General features: G+C 42.7%; 1 protein-coding gene across 1 annotated transcript in view; it reads right to left on the bottom strand.

The window, feature by feature from the left end:
- LOC112219965 (ras-specific guanine nucleotide-releasing factor RalGPS1-like) overlaps positions 1–10,407 on the bottom strand; it is a 294,035-nt gene extending 283,628 nt beyond the window's left edge. The window contains 1 exon segment of the mRNA XM_042302718.1: positions 10,053–10,407. The gene's annotated coding sequence lies outside the window, so the exon portion shown is untranslated.
- Between the last annotated feature and the right edge of the window lie 10,492 nt (positions 10,408–20,899).

Genomic DNA, 20,899 nt, shown 5'->3' with positions numbered 1-20,899 from the left:
TGATTTAGCTTTCTGTAACTTGTGTTATTGACTGTACGTTTGTTTGTGTAACTCTGTTCACACTGCTTTGCTTCATCTTGGCCAGATCGCAGTTGTAAATGAGAACTTGTTCTCAACTGGCCTACCTGGTTCAATTTAAAAAAATAATCTTTATAGCTCTGTAAAGGGTGCTTGGTGCAGAGATTTACAACGGTAGTAAGGCACCTATTGTTGGAACTACTTCAGGAAGTGTTTAATAACTGTCCATATAGATCTGAAAATAATTCCCACTCTACAACACCCTTCTTGACAGTCACACCACGGCATTGTTGAATAGTGGATTCTAACTCCGATTATAAACCGAGTGGTTTGAGCCCTGAATGCTGATAGACTGAAATTAGGTTTTATTGGTCAGGTAAGGGTGTCTAGGGTGTCAGGTAAGGTAGACACATATTTAGCAGACGTTATTGTGGGTGTAGCGAAATGCTTGTGTTCCCAGCTCCAACAGTGCAGTAGAATCTAAAAGCGATTCACAACAATACAAAGTAAAAGAATGGAATTTAGAAATGCATAAATATTAGATTGAGCAATGTCGGCATTGACTAAAATACAGTAGAATATAATACAGTACATACACGAGTAAACAGTATGTAAACATTAAAGTGACTAGTGGTCCATTGTTAAAGTGGTTAGTGATTCCATGTCTATGTCTATAGGGCAACAGCCTCTAAGGTGCAGGGTTGCGTAACCGGGTGGAAGCCGGCTAGTGATGGCTATTTAAGTCTGATGGCCTTGATGGGACCGAGAAGCTGTTTAAGTCTCAGCTTTGACGCACCTGTACTGACCTCGCCTTCTGGATGATAGCGGGGTGAACAGGCCGTGGCTCGAGTGGTTGATGATCTTTTTGGCCTTCCAGTGACATCATTTGATGTAGGTGTCCTGGAGGGCAGGCAGTTTGCACCCGGTGATGAAGCCCGACTGGATGCTCGCAATTGTGCATCTGTAAAGGTTTGTGAGGGTTTTAGGGGCCAACAAATTTCTTCAGCCTCCTGAGGTTGAAGAGGCACTGTTGCACCCTCTTCACCACACTGTCTGTGTCGTTGGAACATTTCAGATCGTCAGTGATGTAGACACCAAGGAACTTGAAGCTTTCCGTCTTCTCCACCGCTGTCCCGTCGATGTGGATAGGGGGCTGCTCCCTCTGCTGTTTCCTGAAGTCCACGATCAGCTCCTTTGTTTTGTTGATGTTGAGTGAAAAGCTATTTACTCTCCCAGGGCCCTCACCTCCTCCTTGCAGGCGGTCTCGTCATTGTTGGTAATCAGGCCTACTACTGGTTTGTCGTCTGCAAACTTGATGATTGAGTTGGAGGTGTGAGTGGCCACAGCTCAGCATTCAACACCATAGTACCCTTCAAGGTCATTAAGCTCGGTGTCCTGGGTCTGAACCCCCTTCGCTACCTGGGGTGTGCTCGTTAGGAAGTCCAGGACCCAGTTGCACAGGGCGGGGTTCAGACCCAGGACCCGGTGCTTAATGAACTTGGAGAGTACTATGGTGTTGAATGCTGAGCTGTAGTCATTGAACAGCATTCTTACATAGGTATTCCTCTTGTCCAGATGGGATAGGACAGTGTGTAGTGCGATGGCATCGTCTGTGGATCTATTGGGGCGGTGGGCAAATTGAAGTGGGTCTAGGGTGTCAGGTAAGGTAGAGGTGATATGATCCTTGACTAGTCTCTCAAAGCACTTCATGATGACAAAAGTGAGTGCAACAGGGCGATAGTCATTTAGTTCAGTTACCTTTGCTTTCTTGGGTACAGGAACAATGGTGGATATCGTGAAGCAAGATAATGAATTGAGACTCCACTTTGTAAAGGCAATCACAGGCAAAATGTCAGTACAGAGACAAAGGGATTGACTGCACTGTTCGTATTCAGCCATATTCCCAGAAACCTTGTCATGGTTATATGCGGTGGTTCGCGGTTTCAGTTTTCTGGCGAGTTACCGGCCATAACACCACCTCGCGCCTTATCGCTTAAATAGAAGCCGGTTTATGTGATATTTGCACCGAGAGATGTACTAAGTCAGTATATTGCCAGATCTGCCTGACAGTCACAGTCATGTATATTAGGGAAGGTACGCCACGGTTGAGTGATTAAATCAAAACGACCCACTTTTGCTTCTCAAACTAGACAGATGCAATGAGAGTTAAGCTTGTAACATAATTCCTCATTAAAATCTGATCATATCCCATTGTCTCCAGATTAGGCCCATTGCCTACACATGCTGCACCATCTGCTGCAAGGTGATCAAGGTCAACCACTAGATGAGAAATTCAGAAAATGCACAAAATGTTACAACAGAAAGTACTACCAGTGTAGGTAACCACAGAGCATATGGCCAATAGTCTGGATAAGTCTAATAATCTAATAACAGAGCACATGGCCAACAGTCTGGATATGTCTAATAACAGAGCACATGGCCAACAGTCTGGATAAGTCTAACAGAGCACATGGCCAACATTCTGTATGTCTGAGCACATGGCCAACAGTCTGGATAAGTCTAACAGAGCACATGGCCAACAGTCTGGATATGTCTAATAACAGAGCACATGGCCAACAGTCTGGATAAGTCTTAGAACAGAGCACATGGCCAACAGTCTGGATAAGTCTAACAACAGAGCACATGGCCAACAGTCTGGATAAGTCTAACAGAGCACATGGCCAACAGTCTGGATAAGTCTAACAGAGCACATGGCCAACAGTCTGGACATGTCTAATAACAGAGCACATGGCCAACAGTCTGGACATGTCTAATAACAGAGCACATGGCCAACAGTCGATACGTCTAATAATCTAACAACAGAGCACATGGCCAACAGTCTGGATACGTCTAACCACAGAGCACATGGCCAACATTCTGGATATGTCCACTGACAAATCTGAAAGGATTTGATTGGTGAAAGCAGCTCTGCCAGTGGCTGTGGAGGAGTAGTTGGAAGAAACTCACTTCAGAGACGCCAGGTTGAACGGCAGGTTGAACGCCAGGTTGAACGTGGTATACACTGATTGTTGGGCAGGTTCAATGGAATACGTCTATAGCACTGCAATGAGAAGGATAAATAGTGGCGCCGAAGGGTGGATCCTTTGCAGTAAGCAACAGTAATTGACAAACCCCTAGTGGTATGTGCACACAGTCAATTAAATCTATAAAATGATGACCAAGCCATTTAGAAGACAACAGACCTGGACTTGCTAAGAAACAACTAAATTCACATTTTTTAAAAATGTGACAAACTGTCCCACCATTCAGTATTACAAATTAATCAAAGTAGCCAAATTAAAATAAAAACACTGACTAAACTGTTTAAATAATAAGCCAAATTTGTAAAAAATAAAAATAAAAAAAAGGAAATACTCTGTGTAGTTCAGGTGAAACTCCTGTTAACTTGAGAAACATTGTTTATGAGAAACGCTCTTTCCTGTGTCAACATTTTCTCTGGTTTCACTTTCTCTCCCATGCACCACAATAGTTTATATAAAAAATCCTGTGAGACAATGGCAACCGTTTCAGCTCAACACAACTTGCTAGTTATAGGGACAAGTGGACGGAGGGAACAAATGACACAAATCATTAAACACAGGTGACATCACAATGGATTTACAATGGAACAAAGTAAATATGTAGAGCTGTCAACTGGGCTTTCCTTAGGAATGTTGGCTGGAATGACAAAGTATGCAAATTGTCAGCGTAAGACTACAATGGCACTCATCTCAGCTGCAAACCAGTCAAGGAATGCACCAAACAGTGACAAGATTTAATGAGGGGGACCATTAGAGGATGTTATATCAACATCACTGGTTATCACACCACATTATGTCACGGGCAGATCACTATCGTACTCAGGGGGAACACAATTAGTAAATCATACAAACATATCCTGTCAGGTTACATGGTTGATCGACATTCATACTGACAAGATATCACAACAGGTAACCTAGCGGTTAAGAGCTTTTTGGGCCAGTAACTGAAAAGGTCACTGGTTCGTATCCCGAGCCGGCAAGGTAGAAAAATCTGCCGATCTACTGTTGAGCAAAACAGTGAACACACAATAACTGTTCCCCGGGCACCGATGCCGTGGATTAAGGCACCCCCCACACACATTTGGGTTCAAATGTGGAAGACACATTTCAGTTGAATGCATTCAATTGTGCAACTCACTAGATATCCCCCTTTCCTTACTAATAGCACAATACATGCAAAGTCAGACCATACTTGGCCTGGTCTTATCTCATAGAACTTCATCCTTTAACTGGCACGACCTCCTTAATGCCGTTATGCAGCAGTGCTCAGGTTTGTGTGATACAAATAAACTCTTTCACAGTGGTGGTGGTGGGAGTCCAAAACACGAATCACATTGCTTCATCATTCAAAGCAGGTACAATTCGACCATGAAGAGTCCTGGTCAGAGCAGCATTATTCAGTCGTTTCCCTGGGAAACATGTTGGCTTGGATGCTTTGAGTTGCTGCTAAATAACAAAATTATAAAAAGCATTGGTCCCATGTTTCATGAGCTGAAATAAAAGCTTAATCTCTCTCAAATGTTGTGCACAAATTTGTTTTTACATCCCTGTTAGTGAGCATTTCTCCTTTGCCAAGATAATCCATCCACCTGACAGGTGTGGCATATCAAAAAGCTGATTAAACAGCATGATCATTACACAGGTGCACCTTATGCTGGGGACAATAAAAGGCCACTAAAATGTGCAGTTTTGTCACAACACAAATGCCACAGATGTCTCAAGTTGAGGCAGCATGCAATTGGCCCCTAGTACAATGCAATTGGCATGCTGACTGCAGGAATGTCCACCAGAGATGTTACCAGAGAATTTTATGTTAATTTCTCTACCATAAGCTGCCTCCAATGTCGTTTTAGAGAATTTGGCAGTACGTCCAACCGGCCACACAACCGCAGACCACGTGTATGGCGTCGTGTGAGCGAGCGGTTTGCTGATGTCAACGTTGTGTACACTGTGCCCCATGTTGGCGTTATGGTATTGACAGGCATAAGCTATGGACAACAAAACAACTACATTTTCTAACTGGCCAATTTGAATGCACAGAGAGCCCGTCATGAGATCCTGAGGCCCATTGTTGTGCCATTCATCCACCGACATCCCATCATGTTTCAGCATGATAATGCAGGGGCCCAATTACACAAGGATCTGTACACACTCCCTGGAAGTTGAAAATGTCCCAGTTCTTCCACGGTCTGCATATTCACCAGACATGTCAACAGATGCATATGTGAAATCCATAGATTAGGGCCTAATGAACATATTTCAATTGACTGATTTCCTTATGTGAACTGTGACTCCAGTAAAAGCTTTGACATTGTTGCATTTATATGTTTGTTTAGTTTAAATGCAACAAATGTGAGAGTTGAGGTGAGTAGGGGCTATTCCACTAGTGGCGAGTAGGGGTACTAGTGGCTGTTCCACTAGTGGCGAGTAGGGGTACTAGGGGCTATTCCACTAGTGGCGAGTAGGGGTACTAGTGGCTGTTCCACTAGTGGCGAGTAGGGTACTAGGGGCTATTCCACTAGTGGCGAGTAGGGGTACTAGGGCTATTCCACTAGTGGCGAGTAGGGGTACTAGTAGCTGAGTAGGGGTACTAGTGGCTGTTCCACTAGTGGCGAGTAGGGGTACTAGTGGCTATTCCACTAGTGGCGAGTAGGGGTACTAGGGGCTATTCCACTAGTGTACTTCCGGCGCCGACAGAGATGGCCGCCTCGCTTCGCGTTCTAGGAAACTATGCAGTTTTTTGTTTTTTTACGTGTTATTTCTTACACTAGTACCCCAGGTCATCTTAGGTTTCTTTACATACAGCCGACAAGAACTACTGAATATAAGATCAGCGTCAACTCACCATCAGTACGACCAAGAATATGTTTTTCGCGACGCGGATCCTGTGTTCTGCCTTACAACCAGTGTAACCGAGTGGATCACATGCAGCGACCAAAAAAAAAAAACGACTCAGAAAAAGAGGGAAACGAAGCGGTCTTCTGGTCAGACTCCGGAGACGGGCACATCGTGCACCACTCCCTAGCATTCTTCTTGCCAATGTCCAGTCTCTTGACAACAAGGTTGATGAAATCCGAGCAAGGGTAGCATTCCAGAGGGACATCAGAGACTAACGTTCTCTGCTTCACGGAAACATGGCTAACTGGAGAGACGCAATCCGAAGCGGTGCAGCCAGCGGGTTTCTCCACGCATCGCGCCGACAGAAACAAACATCTTTCTGGTAAGAAGAGGGGCGGGGGCGTATGTCTTATGGCCAACGTGACATGGTGTGATGAAAGAAACATACAGGAACTCAAATCCTTCTGTTCACCTGATTTAGAATTCCTCACAATCAAATGTAGACCGCATTATCTACCAAGAGAATTCTCTTCGATTATAATCACAGCCGTATATATCCCCCCAAGCAGACACATCGATGGCTCTGAACGAACTTTATTTAACTCTCTGCAAACTGGAAACGATTTATCCGGAGGCTGCATTCATTGTAGCTGGGGATTTTAACAAGGCTAATCTGAAAACAAGACTCCCTAAATTTTATCAGCATATCGATTGCGCAACCAGGGGTGGAAAGACCCTGGATCATTGTTACTCTAACTTCCGCGACGCATATAAGGCCCTGCCCCGCCCCCTTTCGGAAAAGCTGACCATGACTCCATTTTGTTGATCCCTGCCTACAGACAGAAACTAAAACAAGAAGCTCCCACGCTGAGGTCTGTCCAACGCTGGTCCGACCAAGCTGACTCCACACTCCAAGACTGCTTCCATCACGTGGACTGGGAGATGTTTCGTATTGCGTCAGACAACAACATTGACGAATACGCTGATACGGTGTGCGAGTTCATTAGAACGGACATATTCAACCAATCCCTATACCAGTCTGCTGTTCCCACATGCTTCAAGAGGGCCACCATTGTTCCTGTTCCCAAGAAAGCTAAGGTAACTGAGCTAAACGACTACCGCCCCGTAGCACTCACATCCGTCATCATGAAGTGCTTTGAGAGACTAGTCAAGGACCATATCACCTCCACCCTACCTGACACCCTTGACCCACTCCAATTTGCTTACCGCCCAAATAGGTCCACAGACGATGCAATCTCAACCACACTGCACACTGCACACTGCCCTAACCCATCTGGACAAGAGGAATACCTATGTGAGAATGCTGTTCATCGACTACAGCTCGGCATTCAACACCATAGTACCCTCCAAGCTCGTCATCAAGCTCGAGACCCTGGGTCTCGACCCCCGCCCTGTGCAACTGGGTACTGGACTTCCTGACGGGCCTCCCCAGGTGGTGAGGGTAGGCAACAACATCTCCTCCCCGCTGATCCTCAACACTGGGGCCCCACAAGGGTGCGTTCTGAGCCCCCTCCTGTACTCCCTGTTCACCCACGACTGCGTGGCCATGCACGCCTCCAACTCAATCATCAAGTTTGCGGACGACACAACAGTGGTAGGCTTGATTACCAACAACGACGAGACGGCCAACAGGGAGGAGGTGAGGGCCCTCGGAGTGTGGTGTCAGGAAAATAACCTCACACTCAACGTCAACAAAACTAAGGAGATGATTGTGGACTTCAGGAAACAGCAGAGGGAACACCCCCCCATCCACATCGATGGAACAGTAGTGGAGAGGGTAGCAAGTTTTAAGTTCCTCGGCATACACATCACAGACAAACTGAATTGGTCCACTCACACAGACAGCATCGTGAGGAAGGCGCAGCAGCGCCTCTTCAACCTCAGGAGGCTGAAGAAATTCGGCTTGTCACCAAAAGCACTCACAAACTTCTACAGATGCACAATCGAGAGCATCCTGGCGGGCTGTATCACCGCCTGGTATGGCAACTGCACCGCCCTCAACCGTAAGGCTCTCCAGAGGGTAGTGAGGTCTGCACAACGCATCACCGGGGCAAACTACCTGCCCTCCAGGACACCTACACCACCCGATGCTACAGGAAGGCCATAAAGATCATCAAGGACATCAACCACCCGAGCCACTGCCTGTTCACCCCGCTGTCATCCAGAAGGCGAGGTCAGTACAGGTGCATCAAAGCTGGGACCGAGAGACTGAAAAACAGCTTCTATCTCAAGGCCATCAGACTGTTAAACAGCCACCACTAACATTGAGTGGCTACTGCCAACACACTGTCAATGACACTGACTCTACTCCAGCCACTTTAATCATGGGAATTGATGGGAAATTATGTAAATATATCACTAGCCACTTTAAACAATGCTACCTTATATAATGTTACTTACCCTACATTGTTCATCTCATATGCATACGTTGATACTGTACTCTATATCATCGACTGCATCCTTATGTAATACATGTATCACTAGCCACTTTAACTATGCCACTTGGTTTACATACTTATCTCATATGTATATACTGTACTCGATATCATCTACTGTATCTTGCCTATGCTGCTCTGTACCATCACTCATTCATATATCCTTATGTACATATTCTTTATCCCCTTACACTGTGTATGACAGTAGTTTTTTTTGGAATTGTTAGTTAGATTACTTGCTCGTTATTACTGCATTGTCGGAACTAGAAGCACAAGCATTTCGCTACACTCGCATTAACATCTGCTAACCATGTGTATGTGACAAATAAAATTTGATTTTGATTTGATAGTGGCGAGTAGGGGTACTAGTGGCTATTCCTCTAGTGGCGAGTAGGGGTACTAGTGGCTGTTCCACTAGTGGCGAGTAGGGGTACTAGTGGCTGTTCCACTAGTGGCGAGTAGGGGTACTAGTGGCTATTCCACTAGTGGCGAGTAGGGGTACTAGGGGCTGTTCCACTAGTGGCGAGTAGGGGTACTAGTGGCTGTTCCACTAGTGGCGAGTAGGGGTACTAGTGGTGAGTAGGGGTACTAGGGGCTATTCCACTAGTGGTGAGGTGAGTAGGGATAGCCAGGGTATGGTCCAACAGAAGGCTCCAGAAACAACGTTCAATATGGACCCATAAAACTCAGATGCCAACAACTTGATCAACATGTTTTAAAGATTTGCTGCATGATAATAAATTGAGAACAGATTACAGACTTTGCCTCTTAGAATAATAAGGGCATCCAAATGTTGCCTAGGTAGGGTAGTCTGGTATAAAATGGAATTGTAAAAATGGCTGTTGGTAATATATTTTTTATACTTACTGCTTAATTTTAAAAAAAGGGCCAATCAGAGGTTGAATAAAAAAAGTGCAGCCTACTCCCCACCACTTCCTGTAAAAATCAGGTGCAGGAGAAATGTAATTACTCAAATTCATAGACAGAGCTATGGATGCAAGGACTGACCATCCATGATATCTAAATTATAGTTTGAACCATGTTGAGAGGCTATAATAGTGTGTGTTTACATTGTTTACAAACACTGTTGTAAAACAAGCTTACATTTTGGGTTCTGATGGGGTACAACAGTTTAGGTTCATGAGGCATAAAGTAATATTCTTCAATAGTCAATGGGTAGATTCATTTATAAGTCAAATTATATGTTATAACTGCTGCTGTAGCAAACCTCTAACAAGGCTGCCGGGAAAGTGCAGAAAGGGTTACAGAATTACTGGTTCGTAAATGAATACACTTGATAAATTAGTAGCCTGAACACATTCATCTTGCATTGCATTAATCTTGCATTACGTTGCATTGCCAATTGTAGCCTACATGCGAGACAGTAGAGAGACACTGTTGACACATTCAATGTCATCAAAATAGGCCAAATAAATCTCGTTAACAAAAGTCACGAGGACAATGCAGAAAGTGTCGCATAGACCTAGCCCAGATTTGTATGCGTACGAGACGGCCAAATGTACACCCACTTTCTCGTTCAGATCACCTTTACCCTGTACAAGCACTCGTCATGACGCAAACATTCTATGCCACCGCGTTCATGATAGTCGATAGAGCACAGAAAAAAATGTTTTTATTACAGGATACACGCTCGAAATGAAATGAAAACCAAAAATGCAGTAGCCTAGGTGTTGCTTACCTCTACAAATACGAGGGTCAGTCCCTCGCTGTTGCGTCTCACTGGTGTATCAACTGGGTAACGTAAACGAAAATAAAAACTCCAACCACCAAATCACAATCCAATCTTTGTAGTAGGCCTATCGTATGCAGGCTAAACTACCCCGCAACCAATATTCCTCCAAACGTGAGTTAATACCCAAGGTCGCAGCGCTTCAGCCGGAGGACGTGGAAATTCTAATTGAATACATCTGATGAAGGCATACAAACATGGCAGTGATATATCTGTAAGAAACGTCATCCACGCGCATGAAAAGAAAAACCCATATCGACGACAGCAGGAAGTGTCAGGTAGGTGCACTTAACCTGACGGCTAAGACTCGTTTTTCTGCCAGCAGCACAAAGGATGACGTCACTTGTATATGGTAATGATCAAACCTTCAAAATAAAAGCCTGCATTTCAAAACTTTGCGATGTGGATTACGCATTCAAAATATATATATTCAATGGCTACTTTTATTGTGCCAACAAGAAAAGGCAATAAGTCATTTATGAAAACAAATACAAAATATGGTTTTAAAAACATGAAAAACTTTTATAGCTCTTAGCTAAAGTGGGGTGGGAAATACTAAGTAGGGTCTTTACTAACCAAATATGGTTAGTTTTGGAGGGGGACTGTGTCACAAGGCCTGCTGCTGGCTTTTCATTCTGCCCCCACATACTCTGTAATAGACTGTACATGGAATACATATCGGCTGGTAGAGAGAACAAAACACCTTAACACTTGTTTTCATTGCTTCCAATGTGGGAAAAAATGCTATTCCATACTAGACTTCCATGCACTCTTGCCTTGCCTTGACGAAAGAGCCAATTACCAATTGATTAGTTGAGAAGCCAACTGCTTTAAAGAAACAATGACGTCCTGACATACCTGTTTATCGACCTAATGGTGTTGTGATGGGGTACCTTTACACATTGAAATCAGCCCAAGGCCAGCCTTGACATGTGCCAAACAATGCATCAGGTCAATCGATTGGCCTGGCAAATAAAATATTTTTGAGGCAGTATCCTAGTAAAATCTTGTTATATCAACCCAATTATACATAACTTTCCAACGGTTTTCATAAAACCCACCTTGGTCGCAATAAATCCAAAGGACTGATTCATGGATCCAAATTGTAATTTTGTGAGGAAATACAAGCGATTATTGGCCTTTATCTTATTAAATCGAATCAAACTTTATTAGTCACATACAACAGAATGTGCAGAATACAACAGGGTCAATGTGTGTGTGTGTGTGTGGGGGGGGCACCGGTTAGTCGAGTTAATTGAGGTAATTTATACATGTGGGTAGAGTTGTTAAAGTAACTTATTCTTAGATAATATTAGAAGTTCTCATTGACTTACTCTCTAAAGTAGTATTATAAGAAGGGAATTGGGAATACTTTATCACAATCACATGTAAAAGTATGTTTTATATGAGTTATCAGAGAGAAAATTACTACCTAATACATTTTTTAACTCTACAGAAAATGCCTTTGTAAGCAAAGGTTATACTGTGTCCTAATAGCCTGGTTAATGTTCATTACGTTTAACTTGTAAATAAATTCAATTTGATTAAAAATCAATTTTTGCTTCATGTTTTTTGAGTTGGGTGTGTATTGATTTCAGGCCCATGGATAGTACCAGGTGTAGAAGCACCTGCAAGCAATGCACGTGCTTCTACACCTGCATTGCTTCCTGTTTGGGGTTTTAGGCTGGGTTTCTGTACAGCACTTTGAGACATCAGCTGATGTACGAAGGGCTATATAAATAAATTTGATTTGATTTGAGTTGAGAGTGTATTGATTTCAGGACCATGGATAGTACCAGGTCATTATTTTATTTGACTTGAGTGTGTATTGATTTCAGGACCATGGATAGTACCAGGTCATTATTTTATTTGAGTTGGGTGTGTATTGATTTCAGGACCATGGATAGTACCAGGTCATTATTTTATTTGACTTGAGTGTGTATTGATTTCAGGACCATGGATAGTACCAGGTCATTATTTTATTTGAGTTGGGTGTGTATTGATTTCAGGACCATGGATAGTACCAGGTCATTATTTTATTTGAGTTGGGTGTGTATTGATTTCAGGACCATGGATAGTACCAGGTCATATAAAGCTACGTTGCTGGATGTGTACGACACTGTCCCCCTCCAAAACTAACTAATTCTGGTTAGACTGAATATTTCCCACCCCACTTTAGCTCAGACAGGTAGATAAGTTCCCTCCCTACAAGCCAGTAAGAATTCCATATACCGTGTATTGCATTCCAGTGAATGGAGGGGGGTGGGGTCACGAGTCACCAGCATTCTGTATTCAACCCATTGCCAAGTCGAGTAAGGAGTCAGCTATATTAAACCCATTGCCCAGCACAAGAGACCAATTTACGTTTTGCAGACTCTATTGAGTAAATCCAATAACATTTTTTTTATTTTTTTATTTTTGTATTTCATTCAATATAGCCTACACAATAGCTTTCAACATATCAGTATTTGCGTAAACATCAAATTATTATTATTATTATTATTTATTTATTTATTTATTTAAAGGCGGGAAAAACAGCAGAGAAAAAAAAACAATATTCCCAAAGTGTATCATGTTTTTGCAGGGGGACTCTTATTTTTAAGAAAATAAATATGCGATCATGCTGCCAGCATGGTATCCTGCTGCTAGGAGAACTGTAATGATACGGCTAGGTGCATTGCCTAATCAGCGGTTCGAATCCACATGAAGCTCCGCCTTCATGTAATGACAAACCAATCAGTAGGTTAACAGACCGGGTCTTATGCAAATAGCCTGTAAATGCGCAGGTGCAATCGGTCATTTCATCATCTTCGTTTCAGATAACGCGCCAGTGCCACAGAGATTGAACCTTATCCGACAATTAATTTGTGTAGTCAAGTAGTTTGAAAATCTGTGGCTACTGCAATAACAGCATTAACATATACACTATGATCATAAATGAGAAGCACATAATTCCACCATCCGTGTCATTATTAGCCAACATTCTATAATGTAATTTACAGACTATTCAAATACTATTTAGGGTATTTCAATTACTTTTAAAATTTGAAGTAACTATTTTTTATTTGAAAATACAAGTATTTGAATATTGGAATGTATTTGGAAATACATTCAGAAAGTCTTGGCATTCATTTGGAGAAAAAAAATATTACAAAAAATATTAAAATCATCCATGCATTTCAACCCAGGTCTATTTGGTCCTAGGGGTATATGTATCCAGGTCTGGTCCTAGGGGTATATGTATCCAGGTCTGGTTGGTCCTAGGGGCATTTGAACCCAGGTCTGTTTGGTCCTAGGGGCATTTGAACCCAGGTCTGTTTGGTCCTAGGGACATATGTATCCAGGTCTGGTCCTAGGGGCATTTGAACCCAGGTCTGTTTGGTCCTAGAGGTATATGTATCCAGGTCTGGTCCTAGGGGCATTTGACCCCAGGTCTGTTTGGTCCTAGGGGCATATGTATCCAGGTCTGGTTGGTCCTAGGGGCATTTGAACCCAGGTCTGTTTGGTCCTAGGGGCATTTGAACCCAGGTCTGTTTGGTCCTAGGGACATATGTATCCAGGTCTGGTCCTAGGGGCATTTGAACCCAGGTCTGTTTGGTCCTAGAGGTATATGTATCCAGGTCTGGTCCTAGGGGCATTTGACCCCAGGTCTGTTTGGTCCTAGGGGCATTTGAACCCAGGTCTGTTTGGTCCTAGGGGTATATGTATCCAGGTCTGGTCCTAGGGGCATTTGACCCCAGGTCTGTTTGGTCCCAGGGGTATTTGAACCCAGGTCTGTTTGGTCCTAGGGGTATTTGAACCCAGGTCTGTTTGGTCCTAGGGGCATTTGAACCCAGGTCTGTTTGGTCCTAGGGGCATTTGAACCCAGGTCTGTTTGGTCCTAGGGGCATTTGAACCCAGGTCTGTTTGGTCCTAGGGGCATTTGAACCCAGGTCTGTTTGGTCCGAGGGGCATTTGAACCCAGGTCTGTTTGCTCCTAGGGGCATTTGAACCCAGGTCTGTTTGGTCCTAGGGGCATTTGAACCCAGGTCTGTCTGGTCCTAGGGGCATTTGAACCCAGGTCTGTCTGGTCCTAGGGGTATATGTATCCAGGTCTGGTCCTAGGGGCATTTGAACCCAGGTCTGTTTGGTCCTAGGGGTATATGTATCCAGGTCTGGTCCTAGGGGCATTTGAACCCAGGTCTGTTTGGTCCTAGGGGTATATGTATCCAGGTCTGGTCCTAGGGGTATTTGAACCAGGGTCTGTTTGGTCCTAGGGGCATTTGAACCCAGGTCTGTTTGGTCCTAGGGGTATTTGACCCCAGGTCTGTTTGGTCCTAGGGGTATTTGAACCCAGGTCTGTTTGGTCCTAGGGGTATTTGAACCAGGGTCTGTTTGGTCCTAGGGGTATTTGAACCAGGGTCTGTTTGGTCCTAGGGGTATTTGAACCAGGGTCTGTTTGGTCCTAGGGTATTTGAACCAGGGTCTGTTTGGTCCTAGGGGTATTTGAACCCAGGTCTGTTTGGTCCTAGGGGTATTTGAACCCAGGTCTGTTTGGTCCTAGGGGTATTTGAACCAGGGTCTGTTTGGTCCTAGGGGTATATGTATCCAGGTCTGGTCCTAGGGGCATTTGAACCCAGGTCTGTTTGGTCCTAGGGGTATATGTATCCAGGTCTGGTCCTAGGGGTATTTGAACCAGGGTCTGTTTGGTCCTAGGGTATTTGAACCCAGGTCTGTTTGGTCCTAGGGGTATTTGACCCCAGGTCTGTTTGGTCCTAGGGGTATTTGAACCCAGGTCTGTTTGGTCCTAGGGGTATTTGAACCAGGGTCTGTTTGGTCCTAGGGGCATTTGAACCAGGGTCTGTTTGGTCCTAGGGGTATTTGAACCAGGGTCTGTTTGGTCCTAGGGTATTTGAACCAGGGTCTGTTTGGTCCTAGGGGCATTTGAACCCAGGTCTGTTTGGTCCTAGGGGTATTTGAACCCAGGTCTGTTTGGTCCTAGGGGTATTTGAACCAGGGTCTGTTTGGTCCTAGGGGTATTTGAACCAGGGTCTGTTTGGTCCTAGGGGTATTTGAACCAGGGTCTGTTTGGTCCTAGGGTATTTGAACCAGGTCTGTTTGGTCCTAGGGGTATTTGAACCCAGGTCTGTTTGGTCCTAGGGGTATTTGAACCCAGGTCTGTTTGGTCCTAGGGGTATTTGAACCCAGGTCTGTTTGGTCCTAGGGGTATTTGAACCCAGGTCTGTTTGGTCCTAGGGGTATATGTATCCAGGTCTGGTCCTAGGGGTATTTGAGATGTATTTGAATCCAGGTCTGTTTGGTTAGGTGTATTTGAAATAATTTATTTGAAAATAAGTATTAGAAAATACTCAAATACACAGAAAACAAGTATTTTAAATAACAAATATTTAAATATGCATGTACTGTACTAGAACCCAGGAAAATATGCATGTACTAGAACCCAGTTAAATAGGCATGTACTAGAACCCAGTTAAATAGGCATGTACTAGAACCCAGTTAAATAGGCATGTACTAGAACCCAGGAAAATATGCATGTACTAGAACCCAGTTAAATAGGCATGTACTAGAACCCAGTTAAATAGGCATGTACTAGAACCCAGGAAAATATGCATGTTAGAACCCAGTTAAATAGGCATGTACTAGAACCAAGTTAAATAGGCATGTTTAGAACCCAGTTAAATAGGCATGTACTGAACCCAGTTAAATAGGCATGTACTAGAACCCAGTTAAATAGGCATGTACTAGAACCCAGTTAAATAGGCATGTACTAGAACCCAGTTAAATAGGCATGTACTAGAACCCAGTTAAATAGGCATGTACTAGAACCCAGGATGCCTATTTGGTCCTAATACATTACTATTTCATTGGGTTCTAATACATCTATTTAACTGTTCTAATACATGCCTGGTTCCTATTCAGGGGTTCTAGTATTTGGGTTCTAGTACATGCATATTTTCCTGGGTTCTAGTCCTATTTAACTGGGTTCTAGTACATGCCTGCTTAACTGGGTTCTAATACATGCCTATTCAACTGGGTTCTAATACATGCCTATTCAACTGGGTTCTAGTTTGTTCTAGTACCACCTATTCAACTGGGTTCTAGTACAAGCCTATTTAACCGGGTTCTAGTACATGCCTATTTCACTGGGTTCTAATACATGCCTATTTAACTGGGTTCTAACCCTATTTAACTGGGTTCTAGTACATGCCTATTTAAGTGGGTTCTAGTACATGCCTATTTAACTGGGTTCTAGTACATGCCTATTTAACTGGGTTCTAATACATGCCTATTCAACTGGGTTCTAATACATGCCTATTTAACTGGGTTCTAGTACATGCCTATTCAACTGGGTTCTAATACATGCCTATTTAACTGGGTTCTAGTACATGCCTATTTAACTGGGTTCTAGTACATGCATATTTTACTGGGTTCTAGTACATGCCTATTTAACTGGGTTCTAGTACATGCATATTTAACTGGGTTCTAGTACATGCGTATTTAACTGGGTTCTATTGCATGCATATTTAACTGGGTTCTAATACATGCCAATTTAATTGGGTTCTAATACATGTCTACTTAACTGGGTTCATATACATGCCTATTTCATTGAATACATGCCTATTTAACTGGGTTCTAATACATGCATATTTAACTGGGTTCTAGTACATGCCTACTTAACTGGGTTCTAATACAGTACATGCCTATTTAATTGGGTTCTAATACATTACTATTTCATTGGGTTCTAATACATGTCTATTTAACTGGTTCTAATACATGCCTATTTAACTGGGTTCTAGTACACACCTATTCAACTGGGTTCTAGTACAAGCCTATTTAACCGGGTTCTAGTACATGCCTATTTCACTGGGTTCTAATACATGCCTATTTAACTGGGTTCTAGTACATGCCTATTTAACTGGGTTCTAGTACATGCCTATTTAAGTGGGTTCTAGTACATGCCTATTTAACTGGGTTCTAGTACATGCCTATTTAACTGGGTTCTAATACATGCCTATTCAACTGGGTTCTAATACATGCCTATTTAACTGGGTTCTAGTACATGCCTATTCAACTGGGTTCTAATACATGCCTATTTAACTGGGTTCTAGTACATGCCTATTTAACTGGGTTCTAGTACATGCCTATTTAACTGGGTTCTAGTACATGCATATTTTACTGGGTTCTAGTACATGCCTATTTAACTGGGTTCTAGTACATGCATATTTAACTGGGTTCTAGTACATGCGTATTTAACTGGGTTCTATTGCATGCATATTTAACTGGGTTCTAATACATGCCAATTTAATTGGGTTCTAATACATGTCTACTTAACTGGGTTCTAATACAGTACATGCCTATTTAATTGGTTTCTAATACATTACTATTTCATTGGGTTCTAATACATGTCTATTTAACTGGGTTCTGTTACATGCCTATTTAACTGGGTTCTAGTACACCCTATTCAACTGGGTTCTAGTACAAGCCTATTTAACCGGGTTCTAGTACAAACCTATTTAACTGGGTTCTAATACATGCCTATTCAACTGGGTTCTAGTACATGCCTATTTAAATAGGTTCTAGTACATGCCTATTTAACTGGGTTCTAATACATGCCTATTCAACTGGGTTCTAGTACAAGCCTATTTAACCGGGTTCTAGTACACACCTATTCAACTGGGTTCTAGTACAAGCCTATTTAACCGGGTTCTAGTACATGCCTATTTCACTGGGTTCTAATACATGCCTATTTAACTGGGTTCTAGTACATGCCTATTTAACTGGGTTCTAGTACATGCCTATTTAAGTGGGTTCTAGTACATGCCTATTTAACTGGGTTCTGTACATGCCTATTTAACTGGGTTCTGAAATAATTTATTCAACTGGGTTCTAATACATGCCTATTTAACTGGGTTCTAGTACATGCCTATTCAAATTCTAATACATGCCTATTTAACTGGGTTCTAGTACATGCCTATTTAACTGGGTTCTAGTACATGCCTATTTAACTGGGTTCTAGTACATGCATATTTTACTGGGAACCCAGTTAAATAATGTACTAGAACCCAGGAAAATATGCATGTACTAGAACCCAGTTAAATAGGCATGTACTAGAACCCAGGAAAATATGCATGTACTAGAACCCAGTTAAATAGGCATGTACTAGAACCCAGTTAAATAGGCATGTACTAAAACCCAGTTAAATAGGCATGTACTAGAACCCAGTTAAATAGGCATGTACTAGAACCCAGTTAAATAGGCATGTATTAGAACCCAGTTAAATAGGCATGTACTAGAACCCAGTTAAATAGGCATGTACTAGAACCCACTTAAATAGGCATGTACTAGAACCCAGTTAAATAGGCATGTACTAGAACCCAGTTAAATAGGCATGTATTAGAACCCAGTGAAATAGGCTTGTACTAGAACCCAGTTGAATAGGTGTGTACTAGAACCCGGTTAAATAGGCTTGTACTAGAACCCAGTTGAATAGGCATGTATTAGAACCCAGTTAAATAGGCATGTACTAGAACCTATTTAAATAGGCATGTACTAGAACCCAGTTGAATAGGCATGTATTAGAACCCAGTTAAATAGGTTTGTACTAGAACCCGGTTAAATAGGCTTGTACTAGAACCCAGTTGAATAGGTGTGTACTAGAACCCAGTTAAATAGGCATGTATTAGAACCCAGTTAAATAGACATGTATTAGAACCCAATGAAATAGTAATGTATTAGAACCCAATTAAATAGGCATGTACTGTACTAGAACCCAGTTAAATATGCATGTATTAGAACCCAGTTAAATAGGCATGTATTAGAACCCAATGAAATAGGCATGTATATGAACCCAGTTAAGTAGACATGTATTAGAACCCAATTAAATTGGCATGTATTAGAACCCAGTTAAATATGCATGCAATAGAACCCAGTTAAATACGCATGTACTAGAACCCAGTTAAATATGCATGTACTAGAACCCAGTTAAATAGTCAAAATAGCAATAGCCTTCAATTCCTACTTTATTGACTCTGTCAGGGTACTGACACAGAACCCCTCCACTGGTTTCTTGGACTCAGTGCTAGTAAATGACACTCAACCTGTCTTCATCATAAGGGAGGTTTCTGAGTCAAAGGTGAACAAGGTGATTAGCTCACTAAAGAACTCTAAAGCCAAAGATGTGTTTGGGCTGGACTCTACCTTTCTTATAAACTACAAAGAGTCACTCATTGGCCCCATTACTACGGTCACCAAAACATCTATTGGTCTCGGGTTGTTTCCAAGGGTATGGAAGTCGGCCATAATAACGGCCATCTTTAAATCGGGCGACCCTGCTGACGTGAGTAACTACAGGCCCATTACTTTACTACCTGTGGTGTCAAAGGTTGTTGAAAAGTGTGTAGCTGAACAACTGATTACCCACCTCAACAACAGCCCCTTCACATTACACTCCATGCAGTTTGGCTTCAGAGCGAAACACTCCACAGAAACGGCCAACTGCTTTCTTCTGGAAAATGTGAAGTCCAAGATGGACAAAGGGGGCTGTGTTTCTGGACCTAAGGAAGGCTTTTGATACTGTTAACCATGAGATTCTCATCACAAAATTGTCCATGTTCAACTTTTCCCCTGATGCCTTGAGATGGATGAAATCATACCTTGAAGGCAGAACTCGGTGTTTCAGAGTGAGCAATGAGCTGTCGCCCACTCTTAGCTATGATGTAGGCGTGCCCCAAGGGTCAATACTGGGGCCCCTCCTGTTCAGCCTGTACATTAATGATCTGCCTTCTGTCTGTACTGGGTCTGAAGTTCAAATGTATGCAGATGATACAGTGATATATGTGCAAAGACCAAACAACAAGCTGCACAAGAACTCACTACTGTAATGTTCCAGGTTACAAAGTGGCTCAGTGACTCGTGTTTGCATCTCAATGTGAAAAAAACTGTTTGCATGTTCTTCACAAAGAGGGCAACAGATGCTACTGAGCCAGATGTCTATGTGTCAGGGGAGAAGCTCCAGGTGGTATCTGATTTTAAGTACCTTGGCATAATACTTGATTCCAACCTCTCTTTTAATTCAGATAACCACATTCAACCTAGCTAATTTACCATTTATACGAAATTGTTTGACAACAGAGGTAGCAAAACTGTACTTCAAATCTATGATACTCCCCCGCTTAACATACTGCTTGACTAGTTGGGCCCAAGCTTGCTGTACAACATTAAAACCTATTCTGTCTGTCTACAAACAGGCTCTCAAAGTGCTTGATAGGAAGCCCAATAACCATCATCACTGTTACATCCTCAGAAAGCATGATCTCCTGAGTTGGGGGAAATCTTGTGCAATACACTGACGCATGTTTTGTATTCAAGACCCTAAATGTCCAGGCTCCCCCTCCACTCAGTACTTTTGTTAAACAGAAAACCCAAACATATGGCAGCAGATCCACAAGGTCTGCCATGAGAGGTGACTGTATAGTTCCCTTAAGGAAAAGCACCTTTAGTAAATCCGCTTTCTCTGTGAGAGCTTCCCATGTCTGGAATACACTGCCATCAGACACAGATAACTGCACCACATATCACACTTTCACAAAATGCTTGAAGACATGGCTAAAGGTCAATCAGATTTGTGAACATGGTCCCTAGCTGTGTGTTGCCGCTTTCAATGTTGTCTGTAACTTGTGAGGTGTGGAAACACTTTGTTGCTTTTATGAATTTTGTCTTGTTGCTTTTTGTTCTATGTTGCTCTGTCTGTATGCTATGTCTTGCTTGTTCTATGTTTCTCTGTCTGTATGCTATGT

This window comes from Oncorhynchus tshawytscha, linkage group LG20 (genome assembly GCF_018296145.1).
Source record: "Oncorhynchus tshawytscha isolate Ot180627B linkage group LG20, Otsh_v2.0, whole genome shotgun sequence".
Lineage (NCBI taxonomy): Eukaryota > Metazoa > Chordata > Actinopteri > Salmoniformes > Salmonidae > Oncorhynchus > Oncorhynchus tshawytscha.
The sequence above is the reverse complement of the archived record's forward strand: the minus strand, read 5'-3'. Positions and strand labels throughout refer to the sequence as shown.